This window comes from Austrofundulus limnaeus, unplaced genomic scaffold, assembly GCF_001266775.1.
Source record: "Austrofundulus limnaeus strain Quisiro unplaced genomic scaffold, Austrofundulus_limnaeus-1.0 Scaffold42, whole genome shotgun sequence".
Lineage (NCBI taxonomy): Eukaryota > Metazoa > Chordata > Actinopteri > Cyprinodontiformes > Rivulidae > Austrofundulus > Austrofundulus limnaeus.
The window spans coordinates 1,062,320-1,084,257 of NW_013952444.1; the positions used below are offsets into that span (position 1 = coordinate 1,062,320).

A 21,938-nucleotide genomic window follows, 5' to 3' on the forward strand; every position below is an offset into this window, starting at 1 on the left:
GAGTGCATTGAATGTTGGAGTGCATTGTGTGTTGGAGTGCATTGAATGTTGGAGTGCATTGTGTGTTGGAGTGCATTGAATGTTGGAGTGCATTGAGTGTTGGAGTGCATTGCGTGTTGGAGTGCATTGCGTGTTAGAGTGCATTATGTGTTGGAGTGCATTGCTTGTTAGAGTGCATTGCGTGTTAGAGTGCATTGCGTGTTAGAGTACATTGCGTGTTGGAGTGCATCGCATGTTGGAGTGTATTATGTGTTGGAGTGCATTGCTTGTTAGAGTGCATTGCGTGTTAGAGTGCATTGCGTGTTGGAGTGCAATGTGTGTTGGAGTGCATTGCATATTGGAGTGCAATGTGTGTTGGAGTGCATTGTGTGTTAGAGTGCATTGTGTGTTAGAGTGCAATGTGTGTTGGAGTGCATTGCGTGTTGGAGTGCAATGAGTGTTGGAGTGCAATGAGTGTTGGAGTGCATTGCGTGTTGGAGTGCAATGAGTGTTGGAGTGCAATGAGTGTTGGAGTGCATTGCGTGTTGGAGTGCAATGTGTGTTAGAGTGCAATGTGTGTTGAAGTGCAATGAGTGTTGGAGTGCATTGTGTGTTAGAGTGCATTGTGTGTTAGAGTGCAATGTGTGTTGAAGTGCATTGCGTGTTGGAGTGCAATGTGTGTTGGAGTGCAATGAGTGTTGGAGTGCAATGAGTGTTGGAGTGCATTGCGTGTTGGAGTACAATGAGTGTTGGAGTGCAATGTGTCGATCACGTGATGTTCTATGGACGTGATCTTCAGTGTATGCCAGTTTTTCTTAAATTATCTAAGATGTTAGTGTGGCAGGGCCTTTAGCAGTCACTCTCTGTGTCACATTGTTGTGCATGACAGCCTTTACTGTCTGACTCGAAAAACTTGGAAGTTTTCCAAAAAATAATTTGAGTTTTGCCCGTGAGCCTCCAACAGTTACAAGCATGAGACCAGAACAAACATTCTAAGATTTTTTAGGAGAAATGTTTCCCCTCAGTTTTTGACTTTAATTTTAATTTTTTTATTTTTATTATTATTATTATTATTATTTTGGTGTTAGAGCAGGCCGTGTAGTTTAAGGTCTAAGTGTGGCTTTTAAATTGTCATATTTTGGTACAAAAAGTGACATCTTGGCAAACCAGACCTTTAGAATTAGGCCGCAGTAATTGGTCATGCTTGTCAGATTTGATAAAGTGCAAAAACAAACTGGCCTGTTGTGCCGCTGTCCTGTAAAGTCATCCATTTGGTTGCCAACTTACATTTTTCATCATCAGAGTGATAACAAAATTACAAGTGACAATTGTTGTGATCCTCTGGATGCTCTTAGATAAACTGATAATTGGATGGTTCTTTTTGAGAGAAGAACATGTCATTGGAACATCACATAAAATTGGGTCTTGTTTTGACGTTGAAGATTCATTAACTGTTTCTCTTGTCATCGTGCTGATTTCAACATGAGGATCATAATAATTTCACGAATGAATCACAGCAGTTGGAACCACTAAAGTTTGGGAGCATTTTAAGGTTCAAGACCTTTTATAAGAAGAATCAAATAAGCCACTGCACAGCTTTTAAATCAATGTAACTGAGCTAAAACTGAAAAATCAGCAGTGGCAGAAGCTGTGTGCCTTCTTCAGTATAGTGCACACAATTGCATAGAAAATGACTCTTTGGAGTGCTTTAGTTTGACAACTGCTTGTGTAATGTAGCATGAATTGAACAAATTACTACATGGACCTGTCCCTTATTCTCTCAATATTCAGCTGGCACTCTTCTAAGCAGTCATGGTCCTTGAACGCCTCTTTCCTTAAACACTAAATGCAGACCAGCCCTACTCAAACACTGCTCATTCACTCTAGTACTCACTCAACAATCCAGCCAAAATTTGTCCAATTTTTTTTTATTGAACACGATCCACTGTTGAGTTCAAACATACCAAATATAAATTGTTTGAGGACTGTGTTTGACTTTTCTATGTATTTTATTGTTTTCAAAAATGGGGGGAATAAAAAACAAAAAAATGTTTGTCACTTTCAGCCATTATTACGTCAACGTGTGCTCTTTTTAGGTTGTTTTTCTCATGTCTTGCAAAAGCAAAGGTTTCAATTTATTCCGACAACCTGATGCAAGGCACAGCTTAAAAACAAGGCACCTCACAAACTAAGTTTGTTGTGATGATTGCTATGAATAAAATGTCAAAAATGAAATATATGAATCTGTTTTTATGCCAGTTGAGCTGAAGGTATTTAAGGGTTAAATCCATTTAAGACATGAGACAAATATAAATACCTTCATCGTCTCTGTGAAACAAGTGGTTGGACATTAATTATTTATATTTTGTTCTCAGCTTTATTTAGACATTTTTTGAATCACAACTTGTGTCAAATTTCAGTTGATGTGCTGATGAATCTCACACAAACAAATGATCCTCATCATCAATTCATTTTGTAACACCAATTAAACTGGCAATTAATGGAAAGTCAGAAGGCTTCAGGGTGGCAGTCAAGTGGTCTGGGCATCTGGTAAGAATGCCCTCTGGAAGCCTCCCAACTGAGAGGAGACCCCAGGAAAGACCCAGGACACGCCGGAGAGACTATGTCCCGTGGCTGACCTGGGAACACATGGAGTCCTCCCAGAAGAGCAGGAAAAGGTGGAAAGAAAGGTCTGGACCTCACTGCTCAAGCTGCTGCCCACATAGCCTGACTGCAGAACAAGTGGAAGATGGGTGGATGGACGGGTGTGAGGTAAAACATTGAGTTTGCATCGAAACACACTGTAATAAATGTACTTTTTTTATAGATTACCAGGCAGCAGCTTCATCTTCCTCAGCAAAATACTAAAAAAGTGCTGAAACGTGTAAATAAAATGCATGAGCTGGCTGTCATTAACAAAACATAGGTTGATTGTCATGTAATGGCCTCACTTTTTACTGCGAAACCTGGTTTTAAAGTGAGATGTGCTGGAGTTTCAACAAAAAAAAGGGAATTCAAAGACTCTTAGCACTTTAAACTGGTGATAAATAAGTTTTAGGTTGTTAAAGGTTAAACATATAAACAAAAAAAATCTGGTCAAGAAGTTTTTAACTATGCAGCTGCATTGATGATAAGGTTTGAATGCATGCAGTACAGATCATTGCAAACATTCTGCTTGTGTAATTTGGACAACTTATTAGAGCGAATATATTTGCTCTGGTGATCATGGGTACACATTGGAAACGAGTCTTCAGCAAATTAAACTACTTGCTTTGGACTGAACAATGTTTGTGATCAATTGCCTCCGAAGAATTGAACAAACTTGAAATGCAGGTGAAGTGCAAAGTGGAGAGCACAATGAACACACATCGTCTCTTTTTCCATTTCTTACATAGGGAGTCAGGGAGTGACAGACACAGGTGTACGGTTACCCAGACTGTTGCTTTGACTCATTCCTGCATGTTTAAGAAATGTGGTAGTTGTGTGGGGTTGCCTAAATGCTTGCTCATACAAAGCACCACCTATTTGCACAAAGCTCCTCCCTGGAGCTAAGTCTGCAGCAGAAGCCAATTTCAAGGCATTTAGATAGGCTATGATACAAAGTCAAATTTATTTTTGATATATTACAGCATTTTCAGAACAACTGGAGGTACCATAGTTACTTGATTGTGGTAGAGAAATTATTTATGTGCCTGGAAAATACATAATACTCCTGCTTTAAAAAACTTTCTCGTTTTTATTATTCTTTGGCCTGAATTAGAACTACACAAGCACAACATACATCTCTCCTCAACTGGATTTGAGAGTTTGCTTTGAGTGCACCGTTTTAGCATCAAGAGCAATCTAACCGTGCAAAAGTTGGTTCACGTCAGAGACAAACACAGAGTGTGCAAAACATCACAAATACCCCATCAGATCATTGGGAATTATGATGTGCACCCAAGATCGTATAAAAAGGCATCTATCACCGGTAGACACTAAAAGTGCTCTTTTGACAATTTGAAGAAGGGGAAACAAAAACAATTCAATTTGTGTGAGCTGTTTAGAAAGACCCTCTAATTTAGCGTTTCCTCCGGGATCCAAAATTTAAAATGCCAATGAAAAAAAACGAGAGAATAATAAATGGAGCATGATAAGCAGGGGAAATTGCTGATAAAGAGAAAACTGTTACAGAGACTAATGTGCTAGAAGGCTGCCCAGTTATTTTATACGCCACCATCTCATCTCATTAGACAGCCATTTGCTACCTTTGATCGATGCATGAGAGCGCATCCAGGAAGGATTTACGCTGAATGCTAAAAGAAAGCGAAATAAAACTGGTGGAACAGGGAAACAGCTGGATGAAAGCAAGGTTCTCGCTTCCCAGCTTTTTTTCTGGAAAGCCGGGGCTGATGGACTGCTGATGAGTGGTGGATGCTGTGGCAGATGAGAGGAAGACGGAGAAACCCACTGAGAGGTCAATAGTTTCGCGTTGACCTGTGAAGAACTCCATTATACCTCGATTACATCTCTGACTTTCTCCCTTTTTTTCCAAGCGATGCAGCCAGCCAGTACCGAACTGTGACAATATCATTGTAGCCAACTTGACTACGGTCGTGATTCAATCACAGCTCTGTACGGAAATGCATTACATTCTCTTCTCTTGCTCTTAGTACGGACTTTAGATTTAATATAAAATTCCGACGCAACGACCTTTCAGCCTTTCAGCCCCTTGTTTTTTTTCAGAAGCTTGTAATCAAATCAAAAAAACATGCCTGAAAGATATTTTAAAATCAACTTTACACTGCTGGATGAGCTGCTGTCAACAGACAAGTCACCTTGCCTTAATTTCATGAAACAAATAAAGAGAACATCACAGACTGAATTTCATTACATAACACCTTTGGTTGTGCTTGAGAGGAGCAATCTGTCATTACTGAAGCCATGCTTTGTCACTGCCATTAGGGTGAAGAATTACACGCCTGATTGTATTCACTTTGCCCTTACACACCCCCGATGCAATTCCCCATGCTCTTATAAGTGACTGAAATGCCTTCCCTGGCAACAGATGCACATTACTTCATACAGATTAAGAGATATGACAAATTCTGAAATTAAAAATTTAAAATTTGTATTGGATTTCCTTGAGAAGAGAGGTAGGAATTAAATAAAACCAAGTGGCGCAAAAGCAAACTAGTTAGAATGTTATTTAAAAAACATTGATTATTTTTTAAGTTACTAGATATTTATTGTAGAACATCGCAATGGATTTTTCACACAGCATAACTTTCACAACACGTAGTTTCACAGACCACTTGCATTTAACACGTTTGGTTTTGCAACATGTGTTTCACAGAAGCCGTATCCCGGATAGGCGAGCATGTTCCAACACAGCTGGTCTTGAGTGAACAGAACCATCTGATGCAGAGTGAAGTGGTGTGAACGTTTACAAGAGAAAGAATTCACTAGCACTAGTATGAAACTTTCCAGTTTAGAGTCACTAATCAACCCAACGTAAAATTTGGCTGAGAAATTGTTTGACTTCTTCCATGCGGTCTGTTTTCTGCAGATTTTTTTGTAGTTTTTATTAGACTGTATTTTTCCTCCAGGAAAATCGGGCTCATCATTTTGAATCTGAGGTACTTTTGCAGTGATGGATTTTAATCTGTGAGGTATGCTACATTAAACAGGAAAAAAATGTTCAATTTTCTTCTCTGCAAGTCAGATTCCTTGTCTGGCAGCCTGCAGTTATGCTTCCCCAAACTGAGCACATTTTTGAAATTTAAAAAGGAATAAGTGGTAAATGGTTCACACTTTAGTAGCACATTTTAACCTTTTCTGGGTTCTCCAAAAATCCTTACAATCTCATTTACACTTCCACACAAGCTTCATGTTATCTGCAGCGTTTGCACACATTACAACACTTTTTTTCATTTTATATTTCACACAACAATGAGCATATTGAGTCCGATGTTTTGTCTGAGAACACTTCATTTTGTGGAGGAGTTGGAGATCACATTACTTCAGTCTGAAAGGTGAACCAAACTACGTTTTGAGCCGTGTCCAAGTCAAAAATGTTTTGTATGCATTTGATTGCAATTTATTTAATTAATCTCCTGCAGTACCTATTGTTCTGTCAACAACTTTGATCTGGTTTCCAAACTCAGTCCATGAATGTTTTTAAAACATTCACATTATTGAGATCATTTTTTTCTTCTGTACGTTTACACACATCTCATTCTGCAATTTCTGTGCTATTTCAACACTTTATATATCAAATTGTTTAGCATTTCGGCTATGACTTTTGGTACTTCGACATTTTATGCTTTTGGAGATTTTTCTGTATTTTTTTCTCATTGAAAATGAATGGAGTTGTTTTCAACATCCTTAAAACCCCTTTAAAATATTTATAAGTCTTTATTGTACTTTTTCTAGTTCTGCTTTTTCAACTCATTTATAAGTTTCAGCTTTTATGCACTTCTTTCAGCAGTTTTTTTTTTGCTAATTTCAGTTGTTTTCTGTGTTTTTAGCTACTTTTTAGCTAAGTTAAGCTTTTTTCAGCTAAATTCACATTTTTGATAATATAATTTTCTTGCTGCTTAATTCAACAATCATGATCTGTTTCTTTGTGCTAATTTGGGCTATTTCAGCTATTTTTAGGCTAGTTCAAGTTTTTTTTTTTAGCTATTTAGCAAAAATCCCTTCAGCATTCAAGCTGCATTTTCACAGCAAATGCAAATTCTCTAGTTTCACTTTAAATTCTTGTATTTTCACAACTTTAATAATACAATAACTTTTGGGATTTTGCTGTTTGACAGTTTCATTAAAATCTGAGACAGACACTTTATCACCTTCCTCTCACTTTGGTTAGCTATAAATCTGATACAATTCTCTGACAAAGTTCTGTTTATGAATATGGTAAGTTATTCTAAAGGTGACCTATTTATAAAATTATATATTCACAGAAATGATAGACGATATTTTTTTGTGACAGGTCTTATTGCTTGCTTGGAAGGAAGATATATATACACTCCTTGTGTGCGAAGGGACACATGCGCACATTTTGATTGTTTAATATCCCCAATCACAAAAAGACACATGCAGTTCAGTCGTCACAACAACTATCTTTTGGGTCTTTGTGAATAGGAAATTACACTCAGGGAGCTGATCCAGAGATGTCCTGGGAGCTACAAGGATGTGAGAACAATGATTCATGGTGTTATATTTGGCTGCAGGGAGATGAGCCTGTAGTAATGAACGAGCCTTAAACAGGGCTCTGCCCCCATCATTAATCTTACAGGACTGGACCATGGAGAAATACAGAGTCACTCTATTAACACAAAAGTTGACATCCATTCAGTCAGGCTTATGTTGAACTCAACAGACAAATAAAACACCAATTCCAAAAATCGTTGGGACAAATGTAAATAAAAACAAAATGCAGTAGTTTGAAAATCTTATGTACTTAAATTTTAATCGCAGTAGAACATAGTAAACACATCTAATGTTTAAACTCAAATTTAATGGAAAAAATTACCCGTATTTTTCGGACTATAAGCCGTGACTTTTTTCCTGAACTTTGAACCATGCGGCTTATACATGGATTTTTTTCTTCAGCCACCAGGGGGCTCTTATGCTCCATTTGCTTCAACCACTCGAAGAAAAAAAAAAAAGAAAAAATCGATCGCTTCCAGAGCCGACTGTTGTACCAGGAAGCAGCGATTTAAAGATAGTCAATGGCCAAAAACTCATAAAAGGGGATAAAACAGACAWTTTTCACGGTGGAATCTGACTGATAAAAACTTTGGAGCTTAATCCAGAACCAGTTTGTGGATAAACGTCGAGTGAAGAGCCGCAGACATTTTTTTCCTCATTGCACTCCCCGGGGAAGGAATCCCATGCAGTGACRTATGCTGGAGCGGGAGGGCTATTCCACCACAGCATCAGAGCCAGCATTACCCCGGGAGGACAGCGACACAGAAAGCAACACTGAACAGATACCACTGTGTGACGCAGCTTTTCTCAGCTTGTTTAACTCCGACACTGAAGAGGACTTCGATGTTTTCAGTACGCCGGAGGACGATGAATGAGACGTTTTGTTGGATCAGAAACTGTTAAAGAAAACTACCAAAATAAGGTCAGTTAAATGAACCGTATTCCTCTGAACTTTAATTCCTAAAGGTTTGCTTTTTATGTTTTGATGTTGAATTCACTTTTTTGACGGCAAATTTGGGTGTACTGTTTTTTTTTATGTTGGGGGTGCGGTTTATAGTCCGGTACGGTTTATATGTTAATGTTCGTGGATTTTTTTTTTTAAATGGTGGGTGTGGCTTATAGTCCGGTGCGGCTTATAGCCCGAAAAATACGGGGTAAGCAATTTTGAATTTGACGGTGCCCAGCAAGTTGTTTAAAAAATCTGGGACAGAGCCACATTTACAACTGAAAGTTTCTCTTTGTTTTAAAACCATTTTTAATCTGCCACTAGATGCTGGAGTTTTTGGAGGGAGTAGTTGTCCTTGTCTGATGTAGAACCCTAGCTTGTAACTGGGATTGTAATGTTCAGAGTGATTTAAAGCAGGCATATCAAACTCATTTGCACCACATTGACATTATGATTGCCTTCAAAGGGCCAGCTAGAATAAACTCATGTTGAAATTTGACCAAACAGGATACGTCTCATCTAATCCCTTGTCCATCCACTACAGCTGAGCACCACTAACAAACAGTGATTCAGCTCTACGTGGTGTTTCACACAGAGAAACAGAGTTTTATTATGTCTTCTTATAAAAACTAAAAAAAACTCTACCTGTACGACTGACTAAAAGTGAAATAAATTTTATAGAAATACTATTAAAAGTAAAAGTAAGAGTTTTACTCACTGTTGAGTTGTGGTGAGGAGCTGCCGTAGTTGAATTCTGAACTTACCCTCTTGGTGACAGAGAATTCCCACTGAAGAGGTATTCCAATTTAAATTCACAGCCAATACAACTGAACCACAGCAAAAGCAGCTGGCGAAAATGCAGTAAAATGAAGATTTCACACAACAAATTACACCGGCTACCAGCTACTTTTGAACCCTGTGCACCTCTACCTAGTGGTGGGATGCTGTCATTTTGCAGAGAAAATAATCAACATGCATTGTGGGAGATGTAGTTTATGGTCAATACTGGTTTTAAAGCAGCACATGCTTATTTGTGAGACATTAATATATCTTTGAAACTCTCACAGGCCACATAAAATGCAGTGGTGGGCCACGTTTGGTCCACATGCCTTAAGTTGGACGCATGCTTTAAAGGAATCCCACAAATGTACCATTATAGATATGTTTCAGGCAAATGCCCTAATTGGAATATTCTGACCTTATTCAGCTCGATCTGAGTGAATTTATAATCTGAATGAGAGGGCTGGTTTATGTTGATTGATAATCTGAACGGTGTGCAAGTAAACACTTAACATGATCACGTTATCCTGGTTGATGTCAACCTGATGTATTTTCGCCTGGCTACACACTAAACCAGAAAACAAGAATTAACATGAACAGATCCAAGAACAGGCCTCTGTCTGATAAGAAACAGAACAAACGTATTTTATGTTGCACCCAAAGAAAAAAAAAGGGGGGGAAACTGATGGAAATCTGGTGACGGTGAAAATGTTCGAGTAGAGCAACGGTGCTTAGATTATTTGCCCCAAGGTGATAGATGCCACCATCATTACACACTTAAGATTCTTTTGATGAAACAGCTATCTTTGAAAACCATATCGTTTTCATGACACAGCTTGCAAACTCTTTTCAAGCCGCCCCTTTCTGGGCACGATGGAAAAAAAACTGACAAGGCTGTGACAACGTTTTTAACACAACAGGACGAAGGGGTTTGCCGTACATTTCTCCCCCATGTTCAGTTTTATAGAACAAGCCTCAAAGAATCCGAAAACCTCCTGAGGGAATATTGAGGTGTTGAAGAGGAGGTTTCAGTTTTGAGGAACTTTTAGATGTCTTGTTGAAATCCCAATCCATCCAGCTCACTTTTATCAATTATTATCATACTTTTTTTTGACTGACAGACCTTTGCAGATTTTTTTTCAGTCCTGTTTCTTACATTTACATGTTTTAATCCGTTAAAGACAGAACAAGTATAGTGAAATATTCGGTTTCACAAATAAAGCAGAAGTCATTAATTCAGCGGAAGCCTCTGTGAAATGCTCCATTAAGTGAATCGTAGAAAAAAACAATCAATCTGGAAAGAAAACTCAGCTTAAGTAATATGTCTTTTGATGGCTGTATTTATGAGATGTACTGTGAATTACTGCCAGGACTTCAGCACGTTTGCATTTTTTTTCTGGTAATAGCATAGAGAGCTGACAAATTAAACATTTAAAATGTCAGTGTGATATTTAGCATATTTGAAACATCAAGTCTGACGTCTTTATTTTAATTTGCCATTTGTTGAACTTGCTAACTGTAACTGCTTTTAATGAGTTCAGAACTTTACTGCCGATTTGAACCCAACAACGCAACATGTGGATGAAAACATCAATTTAGAAAATTGTGTTAAGTGTTATTATTTAAATACACACAGCGTGATTTTTATTTACACTTTTTGTTTATTTTAGTGGTTTTCTACTAAGCAGAGGAGCTTTTAGCGCCTGGTAAATATATCACAAAAGTGTGAATATTTTCTCCTAACAATCCCCACATGGAAACATGTGTCAACAGTCAATGATGATGCTAAATAATAGTGACTCAAAAACGTCTCTAAATTTATATTTACTTCATGCTCTGCATCACTGAGTGTATAAGTGAGTGGCTTCTATTTTGGGGATTATGACTCACAGCGTGATTTTTGACAAACCTGATAAATTCCAACGAGTGAAAAGAAGACAGGTGTGCATCTCTCTCTGCAACTCATTTCTGCATATTCCGAGAGTTTGAGGCAGTTTATTTTTGTTTATCAGGGCTGGACTAATTCGAACCAATTTCTGGGTAATTATTCAAAGCAGCCGAACTTCATTCACAGTCATCAACAAAATAAGTGACGGTTATCTCGTTAATGAGGGGAAAACTCGACGGCGGACAAAAATGGGAAGCAGTCAGGCAAATAAACGAAAAAAAAAATCATCTAGAACTGCAAGTGGTTTTCATCAAAGTCCAAACATGTCACAAAGTAGAAATCCTAAAAAAAAGTAAAATAACAGCAAAACCCAACTGAATGTTAAGAACAAAGTTCAAGTTATCGACATTCAGTGCCAGTCTGATACTCAATAGCCAAAGTTCCTCACAATGCATGGGTTTCACCCCCCAGTCCAGCACCTGGACACCGTACAGAGACTGCACCCCAAGAGAGAAGCAGAGTGAGCACCAGAGCCACTAAACAGGATGTGGCGGTTGATGAGCTGCAGCAGAAAGCAGTGATAATAGATAAACTGTAACATCAAGAAAAAGGAGCGTGAGAAAACTGAGGAGATGAAAGAGGACAGAAGTTGTGGAGACTCAAGACCTCAGCAGTGCCAGCACTTGATGCTATGACCCCCAAACTGGAAGACTGGTTTCAACAGGATCCCAGAAACAACCTCAGAAGCAGAGTGCAGTCCTAGGAACAGCTAAGGTCCTGCACAGAAACATCAAACTCTTAGACCTCTATTCAGAGGTGTCAAATATTTACATTCATTATTCACGTAGAAGTATAGATACTGGGGCAGGGCTATTCAACTGTGGGCCGGTAATTCCGTCCAGCCTGCCAATGAGGCCCTGCTCACCCCCACACAAAAAACAAAAAGTTTTTTTATTAATTTATTATAAAAATATGTTTTAAATCAATTATAATCCCACCCCTGGCATTTTATTGGAAAAGCCCCGTATGAGGGTAAAAAGACATTTTTGGAAGTAAAAGTATCAACTCAAGCTCAACCAGAATTAAATTCACTCTGTCCAGGAGGTGCCATGTATCTGGATATTGTTTTTTTTTTAACTATGGCAAGACAGAATGAAAAATAAATTAAATACTTCTACATTTTTTTAAATTTAAGGAGTAATTTTCAAAAAGGTTTTCAGAGATAATTGCCTGAAAACATAAGAAGTAAAATAAAAAATTACCTAAATTTCTACTTAAAGAGTAAATTACCCCAAAATTAACTTTTGTAGCTGATAAACTGTCTAGAATGTGTCTAAAATGTTATATAGTACTGTTTCTGHGCTAATTTTGATGTTTTTGTGCGTATTTGTTCAAATCTGTAATATTTGGTCTAAAAACGTCTTTTTGCTGCTCACACGGGTAGAGCAGTGGTACTGCAGGCTAATTTGCATATTGGTTAACGGCTCCCCATGGTGACGTGTCTTCTTCACGGTTTCATCACAGAGGCTGTGTTCTGGTATAAAAGCCTCTCTCTAAGACACGCCCCTGCAGCAGTCAGAGGGTGGAGCTGTTAGCAAGCTTAGCATGATCGTCTGTTGACCTTCAGCCTCGGGTGGGGAGAGCTGACTGCTGCGCTGCTCTCTCTCTCTCTCCCTCTCTCCACACACACACACACACACACACACACACACACACACACACACACACACACACACACACACACACACACACACACACACACACACTCCAGCAGTACGTCTTGCACAGCGGGAGGGGAGGAGGGGAAAAAAGGCAGAAACACAGCGGGGCAACTGCAGCCCTAATGGACCGAACTTCAGTCAAACAAGACCCAACACTTTTATTCATGATTTAAACTAGCGATCTTGTGAGCAGCTGCAGCTGTATGCTTTTATTTTTTTTCTGTCAGGCTGTCGCGGAGCACTCCACTCCTCTGTCCTGTGAGGTGGACAGCTCAGCTGAGGCTGTCGCGTTCTCTCCTCCTGGCCACACCTCCGCTCTCTAACCCCCCTCCCCTACCCACTTTGATGCATTTTTCAAATTTCGCCTTGGGGCGGAGTTATCTTTTCACGGGGCGGGGTAAGATACACTTTAAACCAAAGTAACAAAGTATTTGTGCTTCACACCTTGAGATTGAAGTGAAGTGGACCCACCCATGTGGAAAAAAATAGGTCCAGCTGGGTGTTTTTTTTTTATTATTATTAATATTTTGATATGCTTTATGTAAATGCTCTGACCCAAAAGTCTGTCTGATGAAACTAATATATTGCAAGTCGGTGTTACACAGCTTCAGAAATCATCAACACATCACTTGTTATTCTGGAAGGCGTTTATTTATGCTGGTAAATACCACAGTACTGTACAGCAGATGCCCTGAAACAACACCAGCATAAATGTTTGCTTTCTTCAATAAATCCCTTGATTATTATTTTTTCCTCTTTAGAATATTTCACACTGGATAACAACAGTGTTACCCCCCCCCCCCCCACACACCCCTTCACCAGGACTACAGCGTTTGTGTCCTTAGTTAAATGTAGTCTTTTATAATCGTCCCCTGTGGACTGACAGTGAATTATTCTAAAGAGACACAAACTCAGAGTGGAAACTGTAATAATTGTGTTCATGTTCTCAGAGGATGTCTCTGCGAAAGGTGCTGCCTGTAGGGAATTATTCATGCCACGTTTTGAGCATCTCACCTGTTTAATAAACAATTTAGTTACTTTTCATCCAAAGGTTCAATACTCCAAAAAACTCTTTGAGCAGTTGATTTTTATTAGCTCACAGTGGTTCAGTTTAAGAGCAATTAGATTTGATGGATCAGGTGTGAGCTTGCATTTGCTGTAATTTGTTCAATGTCATCACTGTCATCCCTGTTATTTTGTTACCAAAACAAACATTTTACATTAAAAATATTTGTTATTTTCGTTCATTTTGAATTTCTATAGTTCTTTATTGGGTTTATGTAGCTCGCAAACTAATTATCCTTATGTAGTTTAAAAAAGGTTTAACCTTCAAACCAGCTGTGTTTTAAAAAAAAGCTTCTCTCAAGGTCGATGACACTTACAACAAGCCTAATTGAGAATTTGATCTAGTCACTCCAGGGAGTGGACAAAGTGCTGCTGTGAATGTTAAATATGAGCTATCAGGATTTGATCAGACGTAATCAAAACGCTGCCCTACTTTGAAGTCACTTCCTTCTTTGCTTTCCTTCTTTCCCTAAACGGTGTAGAAGGTACGCATTTCTTGAGCATTTGTACTCCATTCAGATGACAAGTTTACTAAAGCAGGCCCTGAAATGTTCTGGTAAATCAGCAGGGATGGACATTGTAAGATTTGGCCAAACATTTGAGAAAGGTCTCAAGACTTCAGGCTTCAGCTGATGGTATGATCCTTTCTTTCCACTCCTCGAATAAAAGTTACAACCCTCCCTCACAAATAAAAATAAATTAAAAATTAAAAAAAATCTGTGAAAAAATAAAATATAGAAGACAACAGATCTCAGGCTCAAACTTCACAATCTTCAAGCTTTATACCAGAAGTTCCTCCTACAGGAAAAATGATCATTATTTGAATTTCATTGATAGTCAAAACTACACATAGTATTTATCAATATCCAAATCTATGAACAAAATCATGTCTTCATCAAACTGATGCCTAGGCTGTTTGTTTGTTTGTTTGTTTGTTTGTTTGTTTGTTTGTTTGTTTGTTTGTTTGTTTGTTTGTTTGTTTGTTTTGTTTTTTTATCTTTGGCCAAATTATGAGAAAAGCCAGAACTATCAAGTTTGGGTTTTTTAAAGAAAGTTTCATTTTAGTTTATTAAAAACAGTTAGAGTCCAATAAAGTAGGTGAGCAGTCTAGGCATGCTAGTCGCTAGCCTCTCCAATGCTAACGCCAACTTATCTATGCTAGTCAATAGCCTCTCCAATGCTAATGCAAATGAATAGTGTCCTTCTCATTTACCAACATCGACATCTCAGTTACCAGGGCCAGCTGCTCAGTTATCGGTGCCGGCCTATCATTAATCAGATCGACAGCTGGATTAGGAATAAATACAGCCTCCTACAAGGATGTAGCAACCACTGGTTATGCAATAGTCTTGATTTTTGCCTACTTACTAACTGGTATTATTTCCTATCACAATCAATTAAACAACAGGTGATTAATAATCCTTAACTTCACCTTAAAGAACATACAAACCAAACAACACAATAAACACAACTGTGCAATAATTGATCACAAATGTGCAAGTTACTCATCTGACATCATGGGTTAAACAATCAGAGAGCCAATTTTAAAAACTTATTAGATTTTTGTATAACAGATCAGTGATATAGCAACACATCTGAAAATACACAATCAAAAAGGGTTTTAACTGGATTTGGACACTATACCTGTTTAAGTTCTGTAAGGTTTATAAATGTTATAGATGGCAAAGATACTGATCCGACTGTTTTCTTTTAATTAGAACATTTTATCTGTGATAAAAATACCTTCAAAACATTTAGATTGTTAGCTGAGGTTAGAGCAATTGATCATAAAACCAGCAATGTGTTCTTTAAATCCACAGACTTGTCATTATGGTTGATTACTGGGATCTTTAAATGCAAATATTAAAAACAAGGGAGCAGAAGTTAGAGATCCAGTTCTGTGTTTATAACTGTAAAACACTCATGAACCAGTGTGAATCATCTAATTGTTGTTGAAATAATGCAGTCTAAATATAAAAAGGCAAACTGACCCACTTAGTGATCAGCCTATGTTGCTCCAGGATTATTATCTGTTGTTGATTTTGGTCTAGTGTCGCTTATTTGGAAGTATTTCTGACTACATAAAAACCTGGACAGTGTTGTTTTTTCCAGAAAACTAACCACATCGATGGGGGATAATAAAATTTTAAATAGACTTTATTTTAAGCACTTGCAGAAAAGCAAACATAAAACAAAGCAGATGCCGTAACTCCTCCTTCATAATGCAAGAACCTATTTTTAAAAAAGTAATTTTGACTTACAAGAATCCTGAGTGAAAGGCTTTGTCTTTCCAGGCACGCAAACTCTTTGGAGAAAACCATGTCACGGTGGCTTTGATTAAAGAAAGGCAGCGTTGAATCTTTCACCGCGACTTCAAAATGAACTTCTGTTCTGACTTGCTTTGATGCAAGCTTGCTGTTTCAACTGGTGGTGGCTCTTTTGACAGGCAGCGCTCAAACGCAGGGAGACGAAAAGCCTAAATGTGAGCAGGAGGAATGCAAACCCCCCTTTGACAAAGCTGACAGAGCCGTAATGATTAGCTCCCCAGCAGTTTTCACCCGAGGCAAGTGATTACGACATGCTCTGCAAACTACGACACCTCTTACCTGGAGCCCGAACGCAAAGAGCAACCCTAAAATATTTCCAGAGCACCACTAGTTTGAGCTGGATGGTTGTTTTAGCCTCTCCCAGCTTGAGTTTGCATTTATTATTCTGGTGGAGGACTTGTGGGGAAATTGGTTTTGCTAATGAAAATTACCTCCTGGGAAAACAAATGAACTGTAACGCTGGCTACAAAGAGTTCCGTATACCTGTTATTTTCCATCTGCGGGTTTGAGTTGGACGAGAGCTGTTGAGGATGAATCATTTTTTTTCCTACTGTTTCACTCTCCTTTGCCCCTTGCCCGGGTTGTGAGCACCGCTAAGCCTGCATGAGAGGAATAACCTGAAATGAAGGAACACTTCAATGTCACCCTCTCCTCCTCTCGTCTACGAGTGATTATACAATTGATTTTTTTTCCCCACAGTGGTTCCTGCTGCAGGAGCAGTAATAACAATTTATCTTGGCTCCTTGTTCCATTACAGTAGAGCTGCAGTGAAACCAGAGGAAAAGTGTTGTATTTTATGATTTATGGAGGCTATTTGACCTGTGTTTATTAGAGAGATCTACAGAACGTGATGCAGACTTAGGAAATAGACTATGGGCTTTGCCCGGTAATGGCAGTGTGAGAAAGATGGAATGGGTGTCCCTGATGATTGAAAAACAAACATGACCAGTATTAACAGGGATGTAGAAGGATACATACATCAGCTTTGCTGCCACATTTCAAAAATGTTCTCACTGCAGTTTGTTGCACCATTCCTACAGCCTGAACAAGTGTGTTTATGGAATTTTTGAAAACAATTTACAGGGATTTACTCTTTTATCTCTCTTATTAACTCTTATTCAGGACATCTGAGTCTCATACTATAATACATATTTTACAATGGACAATTATGTTCAAAGGTTTATTTGAAAGATTATTACCTGACCCCATACCAAGACTATTTGGAGTGGTGTATCCACACCAGGAAGGTCCTTTGTCCGCTTTGGTCTGAACCCGAAGTAGACTTTATTTTTTTAGTTTGGTGTGGTTTGCATTCACACTGTTTTTTTTTTTTTTTTTTTTTTGCAAGTGGAGTATAATATATAAACAAAGCCATGTGGGTGACAATCATTGTTCCCACTGGTCAGAAATGACAGGAGCGAGACAGTGCACAGACCTGGGGTCTCATTTATAAAGGATTGCGTGGAAATCATACTAAAAGTGAACGTACGGCCAAAAGGCGGAAATGGCGTACGCCAAAAAAAATTCAGATTTATAAAACCGTACGTACGCACGTTTCTGCGCATCTTTCATTTATAAATCACAGCCGCACGTCAGAGTTTGCGCACGAGGTCCCGCCTCAGGTTCTATCCTCTACACGCCCACACTCAACCATAAACAGTCAATGTAAAGTACCTCATGAATGTTAAGATGTATTTAAATCAGTCAGCTGATCAATGCCAACAAAAGTGATTGTTTCAGACACGCTCCATCGTGCGTCTGGAGGATGACAGGTGCTGACTGACAGCTGCTCACGTGAACAGAATGTCTGTAACTGACACAGATTTTCCCTTATTTTGATTTAGAGTAATCTAACAATTTTTATAAAAAATAAAAATAAAAAACCTCAGCTTCAAATTAATTTTCAATCAGAGCCTGCAGGACGATAAAAACAATAACAATTAAATAAAATAAGTCAGGTAAAATTAGGAATAAGTCCCCCGCTCTTCTCCTCGTCCTCTCCCCCTCCTGCCTGCTCTGTTACCCGCGGCAGACCCCCGCCCCGCGCGCACGCACACACACACGAATGCACGCATTCCCCACCCCGCGCGCGCATGACAAACACGGACTGGATTTACACCCTGCGCGTGTATCCAAAGCTTTTGCTGTCCTGCTGTTCTTATCGGGAGGGGTCTGTGAGTCAGGGTCGTCTGAGGAGGAAGCAGATGAATGGAGTTGCGCACGGGAACTTTTATTTAAGTCTGATTCTGAAGGTAAATAACTATCTGACAGTGATCATGACACAGTGTGGCTCTAATTCTTCACTTCACCATCTGTGTCGCAGTTTCACGTCTCCAAAATGAGCGTACGCATGGGTCAGAGCTGGCGTGAGGCACCGCACATTTTCACGTCAAGTTTGGATTTTATAAATCACAACCTTGGCGTAAAAAGTGGCGTACGCAAGTTTCTGGGCTCAAATTGTGCGTACGCCAGTTTTATAAATCCGACCCCTGGCAAGAAAGATGGTACTGTAAGAAAATTTAATGTTCGTTAACTGAAATCGTGACGAAACCACATGAATGTTGAATATATTAAAATGTGAAGAGAACCATACAACACCAGTGACTGGATTGAACGGTGGTTTAATGCTCTGTGCAGGCATGAAACCAACGCTGAATGAAAACCGGAAGTCCGGGCTTATAAATACATAGCTCTTCAGTGCCCGCTACGCCCACTACTGGCCTATGGCTGAATCGCAGACACTCATACAGAAAACCTGTCCTCATGTTTGATTAACGGTTTTTTTTTATGTGTTGTAATGGTGTTTTCAGGCATGTATCTAAACCTATTTTAATCAAGACTTAACAATAGTCAAACAATAGATTATAAGAATCAATATGGTGCTTTTAAAATCAGTTTCTAAATGACTAAATGAATTTCATCAGTACTGTTTATACAATGTCAACACCATTTAGAATTTCAAGAGCAGCTCATTCAGCTGCGGTTTCAAAAATGACATATACTTCTAATTTTGGGACAGCATTGTCAAATGTATGCCCTGACCCACAACGACTCGTTTGTAGCACAGTGTTAGCATTAGCAACATTGAAAGGCTAATCGTTACATGGCGCTGAGCAATGGTGGCTCTGAAGTTCCTCAAAGACGCATGTTAGTTGGTTCGGTTTGAGGCCGGTCAATATTCACACCAGAATTGAACTGCACCAAAGTTCGTTTGGAAGCGGACAGAGACCACCTCAAAAACAAGTCTCGGTCCACTTGTTTGATCCACACTAGAGTTCCCATGAACGTATTCTCACACCTGCATAAAAGGAGAAAACACAGGGAAACGAACTCTGGTCCGTTTAAAGCAGGAACAAATGTGTCAGTTGTGATACGCCCTAAACCTATCCATATGATTTATGACAAAACCTGAACAGTATGTGAGAATGAACTTTAAGTAATGGTTTTACAGAAAATATTGTCTAAATTACTTTGTCCATGTAAAACTGAACAAAAAAAAACACAATAGTTTTAAAGAGACTTAAACCAGAAGAAAGATAAAAAATTATTTTACCATTTGACACAGCAGTCAGGCTTCAGAGTAAAAAGGCCTTGGGCCTTATCAGAACATAAACAATAACAAACTCTTAAGAGCAGAGTCTGTCACAGGCTGCCCTAAGAGACTGCAAACTCAATAGCTAACAAAAAACCTTTGAACTCAATAATGATGAATCAGCCTTTCAACTTATGCATCTGACTTCCTGGTCATACCCCTGGAGGGTGTACCTTTTATGTCAGATGTTAGAACCTAACAAACGTTATGCAGACAGAAAGGCAGAATATGATAAGACACACAAACTTTCATTCTCTGTTTAAACAATATGGCTGCAATGATCAGAAAGTGTAAAATACAAGACTGGATCTAACATTTATTTAATTAGTAACAAAATGTCCTCCAGTTTTACAGAAAATAATGTCTAAATGACACTGTCCACGTAAATTTGAACAAATAAAAAACAATAGTTTTACATAAGACTTAACCAAAAGAGAGCTACAAATTATTTGACCATTTGACTTTGCTTCTTAAAGTTCAGTCCAATTGAAAAAAATGCTTTAAGTTTTATCAGCTAGTTGTTATACTCTCTCTTTAATGCTTTATACTTGAGTGGTTTGGTGGTTGAGAAGGTGGCAGAGGCATACAGAAATCCCTGGCCAAAATGATCAAAAACTTTACATTGTGTCAAACAATAAGGTGAAAGTGGAAAGCTTTGTTTCTTTTAGTTCTTCCTATTTTTGTCCCCTTTCTCATTTTCTAGTAGAAAAAGCAGATGGCCGCCCTGCTTGAGTCTGGTTCTGCTTGAAGTCTCTTCCCGTGAGGGGAATTCTCCTTTCCGCTGTGGCTCGACACCATGTGCAGAGCTCATGATGGGAGATTGAATTAGAGAAAAATAAAATCGATGCAATTCACTTATTTGGCTATACTTTTTTTTTCTTTTAAATATGTATTTTACTTTTACTCATTTTCAACCGAGGTTCATTCTAAGTGAAAGGAAAAAATGATCAAAATATGTAGTTTGAATAAAAGTAAAATGTGAGTTTTGTAATGGTTTGTTTGTTAGACTCATCATATAGCTTTGAATAAAATATCAAAAACACCATTGATTTCAATGGCAAAGTATAAGATCATCATATCATCGACATATAAGGAAACAGTGGAGAGCACATATAAAAACAGATGTAAAGTTAGAGTGTTGAGTTTTTTACTCATACTATGTGTTCAAACTGTCATTTTCTAAAACATTTAGCTGTTATTTGTTTTTTCAAGCTTATAAGAAAGCTTGTGTAACGCCACAATTTACGGTAATGGAAGCTCATGACAGCTCACATAAACCAGGTTCTAGCTTTCATTTCTAAAAATATATTTTAAAAAGGCATCAGTATTTCTTATACTGTAGGTCGATGTGTCACATGTTCTTACCCTGTTGACTCTTTGATGCCCTTGGTTATTACTTGTTGACAGGCATTTATGGAGCCATTTTAGGCATAACAGCAATCTCTCTGTCTCCCTTTACCAAACCCAGGCCTCTCTCCTGTGGCTAGTGATAATATTTAACTGCTGACCTTATCTTCACTCCCTCACGTCCACCTGCCTGTAACAGGGAGCACAGTAATGTCCCATATGGTTCTACAAGTGGCATGTTAATTCATCTGGGGCCTGGCAGATTGAAGATGAATATCAGCACAATGATAAAAACAGGCATCTCCACCGACAGCTACGACCGCAACAGGACCTTTATGGTCTTTGAGTTTTGTTACAGGGTTTGGCAACACCATTGAGATTTTAATTGTTTGTTATTCTTGTTTAATGGAGGGGCTGCAGAAGCTTGGTTGTCAGCTTCAAAGTCTTGTGATTGTGTGGAGACAGGGCGTTCAGTTTTTAAACAATCGCCAAATCTTTCATGCAGGTTTGCTCACTGTGGCAATCCCTGCCGAAGAGAGCAACTGATCTGTTTGTGCTTTTTAGCAAAGACAAATAAAAGAATTATTTTAATACCTACACATGCATATTTGATAAAGAGAGCACAGACAGATGTGTCACTTCTTTTATCTTTAAATGTCGTTATTAGGGTTTTCATATAAGAGGTTCCATACAAAATCTACAATACAACATTAATGGTCATGTTCTTCTACTAAAGCTACAAACAAATCAAACCATATTGGGTTTTTTTATATTTTTTAAGGAAAGTTGTTATCTAACATCAGATGTTCTTCAGAGCGCCCAAATGTTTCTTTACATGTTGTTACAAATGTCTGGTTGCGCTGATAAAGATAGAATATGCGCCGCCTTCATCTGATCGATAGTGGACCACCTGAGAGTTGTGCCCCTTTCATCTCCAGGCAGAGATGTTGCAATTAGCTGGAGGAGAATCCCACAGCTGCAAAAAAGAAAAAAAGAAAGAAAAGAAAACTGCCAAAGTTGCTAGACAAGCTGTAAAACGAGGCGTATGCAAACACGAGCAAAACGCCGAAGCCTGAACAATTCTGTGAAAAGTGGTGGT

The 21,938-nt window shown here is 38.6% G+C and overlaps 1 long non-coding RNA gene across 2 annotated transcripts in view; it reads right to left on the reverse strand.

The window, feature by feature from the left end:
* Positions 1 to 21,938, reverse strand: part of LOC106516886 (uncharacterized) — a 71,940-nt gene that overhangs the window by 29,691 nt on the left and 20,311 nt on the right. Inside the window, exon 1 of one of the 2 annotated variants that reach the window (XR_001310137.1) lies at positions 8,884 to 9,035. The exons of the other annotated variant lie outside the window; for it this stretch is intronic. This is a non-coding gene — a long non-coding RNA (uncharacterized LOC106516886). Of the gene's footprint in view, positions 1 to 8,883; positions 9,036 to 21,938 lie in introns of those variants that run through there. 2 annotated transcript variants of the gene reach the window in all.